Source organism: Corvus kubaryi, unplaced genomic scaffold (genome assembly GCF_017639235.1).
Source record: "Corvus kubaryi isolate FWS band 111438036 unplaced genomic scaffold, C.kubaryi_AGA036_p1.0 37385, whole genome shotgun sequence".
Lineage (NCBI taxonomy): Eukaryota > Metazoa > Chordata > Aves > Passeriformes > Corvidae > Corvus > Corvus kubaryi.
In genome coordinates, this window is record NW_024581127.1 from 11,840,623 (window position 1) to 11,847,290 (window position 6,668).

At 43.5% G+C, this 6,668-nt stretch overlaps 1 protein-coding gene across 9 annotated transcripts in view; it reads right to left on the reverse strand.

Annotated features, from left to right (window-relative positions):
• Positions 1-6,509: 6,509 nt before the first annotated feature.
• Positions 6,510-6,668, reverse strand: part of RUNX1T1 (RUNX1 partner transcriptional co-repressor 1) — a 114,829-nt gene continuing 114,670 nt past the window's right edge. For all 9 annotated transcript variants that reach the window (XM_042035870.1, XM_042035875.1, XM_042035872.1 and 6 more), the window contains one exon: positions 6,510-6,668. This exon is cut by the window's right edge and continues 3,932 nt beyond it. The gene's annotated coding sequence lies outside the window, so the exon portion shown is untranslated.

Genomic DNA, 6,668 nt, shown 5'->3' on the forward strand with positions numbered 1-6,668 from the left:
AATGAAGGAATGTACAAATGCCACACAAACTTGGGCCAACAGCAGCCAGCTGCGGCAACACCAACATGGAAACAGCTGAAGAAGGAGTTGGCAAAAGGTCTCTAATCTGCTATGGCTGAAAATTAAAGTCTGTCCAGCAGAAGCTTTTGAAAATGGCATTGCCTGTGTGGAGCACGAGAAGGGCAATGCAGGATGATGCTGTGGTTTGCTGCAGTAACCAGGGAAACAGGTGACCTCAGGACCTTGAAACTCATCCAGTCCATTCCAGTCCCAAGGCAGAATCCATATATAGTCAGTCAGGCAGAAATTTGTATAGCCTGACCATAATAACTCTCTCATCACAGGGATTTCAAACCCTCTCAGGTAGTCCTTACTGGGGCTCCAACATCCTCTCCAGGAAAAAGTTTTTCCCAATGTGCAACCTAAAGCATTGCTACAGCTTCAGCTCATAGTTTTCTTTGCCTTTGCTCATGGACATGGAGAACAGATTATTCTCTTTGCTCTACAGCACCTTTTTACACACTACAACCAAGTTTTCCCATCAGTTTTTCCTTCCCTCACATTGAAATACGTGGGCATTGCCAGTAGTTGCCTTCCTTAGCCCTTACTTCCTTACTATGGACTGGGCCTCTGTGTGAAGAGCAGGCTGCACAACAAAGAGACAATACACAGCTTGTGGGACAAACCATAGTGCAAACATGTGGATGACCAAAGAGGCCACTGAAAGGCAGTCTAAGAAGCTGTGGGTGTGCAACATGCCAGAACTGTTTCTGTCATAGTCTTTGTGTGTGTGCCAGGGTGGTGTGGGCCTGGGATTTTTGGTTATACAAGTGGTGAATTCATTTCTGTCAATCTTTTAGATTTTCAAATGGATATGCATTTGTCTCTCACCTGTAAAATACTCATGTAAATAAAACTGAGAATCATATTTTGCATCAGGCACTAGATTCAGTGGTTAATTGCTTTGCAACTTGGCTGTTATGATTTAGAAATGAACAAATGCTCTCAAAGTGCCCAGGCTCCACTTGGAATGGTTGGCAGAAAACCAGCCTCAGAGGACACACAGAGGAAGATGCTCATCTCTATTGGCACCTCCCCACAGGTAATCAGGGATGCATCCCAGAGCTGGAGCTTGTGATTCGGATCTGAGCCTGCTGCAAGAGGATGAATTGCAAAATTTCTGATGTTTCACACGAGCAAAGTCAAAAGCACCATGCTGAGTAAATTATAAACATGCTTAAAAACACAACAGTGAGCAAAGGCAATAACACAAACTCAAACAGTTTCCTCTCTTGAAAACCTGTAGTGATCGTGAGCTCCTTATGAAAGTGAAGCTATGATTTTGCCTAAGAAAAACGGCTTCTGTTTGAAGTTAAAACAATTAGCTTTATTATTTAGGAAAAAAAAATAAAAACCAAACCCAAAACTGGAGAGATGTGCAGCTGAATAGCATTTCATAACATATAGGAAGTTTCCCCATTACACTTGACAGGAAGAGAATACACTGGAATCAAGGGGGTATGTTAACAACTCAGCATATCTACCCCTTTGGAACTAGTATTAGTCTATCATATCACCAAAAAATAATAAATCTTTGTAAAAGGCAGCAGTTGTTTTCATACTCTGGCAGCAAAACCCGTCTGGCACGATTGGAAAAGTGAAAAAGGCAACATACTCTAAATTACATTGTTAAAACACCTACAGCCTAGTTCATTTTCATATGCTATCCATATGTAAGCCCTGAGCAATAGACAGCCACTTAAAAACTCTCTTGTTCTCTCTGTGTGCGTGTGTGTGTGAGGAAGCGGCGGGGGAGAGAAGAGAGAGAGAGACAGACAGACAACGTGAACATGGAGACCTGCATTTTTATTCTGATGTTTTGAAGTGGAAAATATTGCAAACCCTAACTGGCATGGAAATAATTACACTGGATAAATAAATGAATAAATATAATAGCAGGTTTTCACATATAAAAATTCCTGAAAAGTTTTTAGCTTTATCAACCCCCTTCCACACCCACCAGAGCATATGGCCCACTGTTTGTGCAAATCAGCCGTCTTTGCTTAAAGTGGATGTTTCTATTAACACTGTGACTAATTACTGAAAACAAACATGTGTAAGTATGATCTCTGCTAACTGCCTCTGTCAACCCATCTTTTTCTTCTTGCTATTCAGTCGAACGGATTAAGATTGCTTGCAAAAGTACAGTAGACCTCCACTTAGCCTGTTAACTGGCATGAATAAACAAAGCCCATCAACCACAACTGACGTCAGGCTTCAAAAAATGTTTTTTACATTAGTTTAAAAAACCCCACAAAAACATAAAAAGTGAAAAAAATTCAGAGAACGTTAAAACAACTAATGTAAAGAGATTGAATGTGGGACATAAGGGGCTGCTTTGGGAGGGGTATTGAAAGCACAGCTATACAAACCATAGTGCACGGGCTCACATGGGTGGCAGACGTTTTGTGCTGAGGGCAACCAGTGCCGCCTCAGTGTGCAAGGCTGGACATACATGCACACAGAAGGAGCATCCAGAGAAACTTTAATGTCAGCCTTTCTTGTGGTTTTCTCCCATCCAGAAATAAAAACAACAAAAACAACAACAAAAAGACTTAAAGCATCCATTTGGTCTTTGTAAGATACAAAGAGGAAAAGATGCAAGCAGATTTTTCTTCCAAGTGCTCTACAAAAGCTGCTACAACAGCATCACAGAGTGGGGGACAGGAACCCACATTGCTCCTTGTCTTGTTGCCTGCTTGGGAGTGGAGGAGACTGGAGATACCCAGGCTGCTTCAGGGCATGTCTTCCTTATCAGAGTAGAAATATAGGGGAAAAAAAACATCTTTATGGTACAGCTTGAATGTGTGTGCCCTCCCCAGCCCCCCTGTCTGGGCTGGCTGTGGCCCTGTAGAAGCTGTTGGGCTCTGAGCAGCCACGGCCAGTGGTGAAAACAGGTCTCAGCACACTTTGTTTTCACACACACTGACTGCCCCTGAGAGGAGCCAGCTCTACGGGATGGAGAGAGAACTCGTAACCATCTTTACACAGCCATGCTGCCTTGTCTAACATGAGCTGTGGGACAGGGTCTCAGTGCATTTTACCTCAAGTTGTACATAATGTAAAAACAAATTACATGCTAGAAAATTGCACAAGTCTACATCTGCTGCTTTTTCCAAGCTCATAGTATGGTTGGGAGCCAATTCCCTGTCATTTCTCATCTCTTGCACTTTACACAGGGTGTTTCCTTTATAAAACAACTTGCCTTTGGGTTTAATGATTTCTAAGGAAACATAACTCTGTCAGTCCACTGCGGTGTTTAATTCCTCCTTTGCCGTTAGTGTCTGCCTGCTGCAGCCCAGGGACGCCAGTGTGCTCACTGAACTGTGCATGCACTTCGTGTGCTCTTGGGCTCATGCCCATGCCTAGAAGCTGGTGTTTGATCTAGACTGAACAAGATGGCCTTAGCCTTCAAAGCCAGCATGTTTACATTCCTCTGCTATATCTTGCCTATTTTTTTTAAGTACCCTCAAGATAGGTGTCCTGCTGTTAGAATAAATACTTACCTTGTGCACTGCCCTTTTCTCTGGTGGCCTCAATATGCTTTTGCAGAGGTGGAAGCACTGTTAACTCCTTTTTATCATGAAAAAATGGCAGCACAGTGCTCAGACCTGCAGGACAAAGCAAGGGCAGAAACAGCAAGGAAAAAACACAGGTGTCCTCTCACCCAGCCCAACGCAGCCCAGCCTGGTTCAGAGCCACATAGTGAGCCTGAGTACCTTGGCTTTCCTTCCAGCCACCCTTGCCTCAGTGTCTCCTTCTCTCCCTCCCAAACCAAGCTTCCTGGTGCAGTGGGATGCGGGAGGCAGAAAACAGGGACAGCAGAGCAAGGGATGTGCAGAAATAAAGTCCTTAATTATTCAATCCTTAACTGTTCACTGTAGTGCTACGTGGGTTGAAGCAACCAGGGCAGATGTGCTGATCTGGAGGTGACTGGGTCAGACAGAAAGGTCCTGTGAACCAGACTGATGAAGAGAAGACATGGGAAGGAGGGGGGGGGGGAGCCCTTCTGAGAGCAGGAAGTGAACAGGACCAGTGCTCAGCTGGCTCTGTCTTCCAGCACCGGGCATTTCTTTGGCTGTAGGAGGGGAACAGCAAAATCCACTGCCATTGGTGACCCACGGTCCCTCTTTGCCTAAGACAGCAGCTGCACATCAGGGACAAGGGCTCGGGCTTGGGGCAATGTGGAGAGTGTCTCTGGCTCTTCTCGAGCTCAGCAGTGGTACTGACCTTGCATGCTAAGGCTAAAGATATGTAAAGGAAAACCCAGGGATTCAGCTCCAAACATGAGACATATACCACATAAATCAACAGTTTGAGAGCTGGAATAACTGAAGGAGAACAAGGGAGCTACAGGAAGAGGAAAGCAGCTGCAGCAAGGTGTAGAAACTCAAACCCTGAGTTTACTGCTCAGGTCTTCAGGCAGAGAAATATTCTCTGCACTCTGGGTTCCCACAAATCAGCTTGTTAGTGTGCCCTAACCCTCCTCAGTACACCTCAGAGAGGGTAGATGAAGCAGAAACAGGTTACTTCCCAGCTTGAATATTATCAGATTTCCATTCCTTCTAACAGACATTTTAATTTTGCCATCACTTCTCTGAAGATCCCAAAATCTGAAGCAAATCACCCTGGTTTTGGCTGATGTGTCTCACACTAAGGCAGAGGAAAGCAGCTTTATCTGTGTTGACACCACACCCTGAGTTTGCTCCATTAACACAGGATCAGGTACTTACAGCCTGTGGACTGGGGGAAGGGGGGGTAAATGAGTTAAAATGGTAAACAGCCTACATTTTACCCACACCTCAGCTTACAAAGTCAGGCACTGCAGCTTAACGCACACAAAAAATCCATCTGAGGGCAGAACCTCCCAATCTTCATAGTTAGCATTTCCCAGCACATGGCGTAGGCTGACAATTACTTTCTGCTCTCTGAAGCCTGTGGTTTGAAAACTGACAAATCTGTGTTCAAATTCCCTTTCCACTCTAAATGCCATTTAATGGCAGTATAACTGGAAGGGTCAAAAATTAACTCTCACTTGGCAGTGACCCCTTCCAGAGCCAAAGCCATGGTCCCTGCTGAGGCACAGGAGAGCTTCTGACTGCCAGGTGGTCATTCACAAACACTGGGCTTGCTCGAGAACAGCTTTAACAGAAACTCTAAACACCAAAATGCTTTCAAGAATGCAGATGATGATAAAACAAATTAATCAAATTACTAGAAGGCTGGCAAGAACCTTTAAAGAGGGCTTAGTTCAGTGCTAGAATTCCGACATAAAAAAAAAACGCATTTCACATGTCTTCATGATGCATTTATTTATGCCATTGCACGTCCTCTTTACCTTACACCAACTTGCAAAATGAACAAAAAATACCTCCTCTCTGTTTAACAAGGTGAAGAGTTGATGCTCCATATCAAGAGTCTTACGGAGATTTGGATATATCTACGATTCTGCTAAAAATGCAGACTGAAGAAAGATCCTTCTAAAAATGTTGATCCATTAAATAGGCTTTGCAATGCTCACACTTTCTCTTCCCTTCTGGGAGGGTGCAGGAGGTGGGGAATGATACTAATTCCACTATCAAATCCCAATTTAAATATCTTTAAGGTCAAGGTAATTATTTCACGTCTTAAAAAATACTCTGTGTCTGCAACAACAAGAAGCAAGAGAATTACGGGGGCCCAGGGAGGATGGTTCACACTGGCAAAGCACCAGTGTTTGAATGCAATCAGCAATGTCTCTGTACCCACAGGAAGTACCTGGGAGCAAACCACAGTACAGAGCTAGGACCAAATACTTGATATAAATGGAAATCATGCTGAGGATGTTCTCCTCCTGCTAGGGCAGTCTTAATTTCTGTAACAATCACACTATAGATGGATTTACTTCTGGAGACAGCATGGTTAATTAAGCCCTGCATGTACCAGAGTACCCTTGGGAAGTGCACTGGACAAAGGCTGTAAAAGTTACTGCTCAGTCTACACCTCTGGGAAGGTGCTTCTCTTTCTTAATGAGTATTTCCATTAAGTTTAAAATAGAAATAGATGTCTGTGCAAAAGCTCAAGTGCAGAGGAACCATTAAAAACAGATATGCTTTATGACAGCAATTAATCTAGGCATTAGTTTGACTTTGAAGACAAAGCACATCTCTGATGCAAGTGATTAGGCATTTTGGGGGTTTTCTTACAAGGTCTCCCCTTGCCACAAACAAGGAACAGATCTGAGTTAGCTGGATGCAGCCATAACCTGAAACTCAGAGGAGATCCCCTCAAGAACCAGACATCAAGGCTGTCCTGTCCCATGCAGAAACTGGAAAAAAAAAAGAGATTATGTGACCCTTTGGCCCATGACAGCACTTCAAGTGCCATTTTCCTGCTCTGGGGCTAGTGGTTCATAAAGTACTGTTCACAGACGGAACATCAGGAATGAAGTTCCATGGAGAAGGTAGGAATACAGATTTTTAACATTTTTATTACACAGTAAAGAATACAACAATACCTGAATCATACTTTAAAAGATTCACAGGTTGACAGACCATACATTACAGTCCAACTAAAGAAAAAAAGGATAAACAAGAAACCACAGTTCAGACATAGTAGACTTAAAAGCT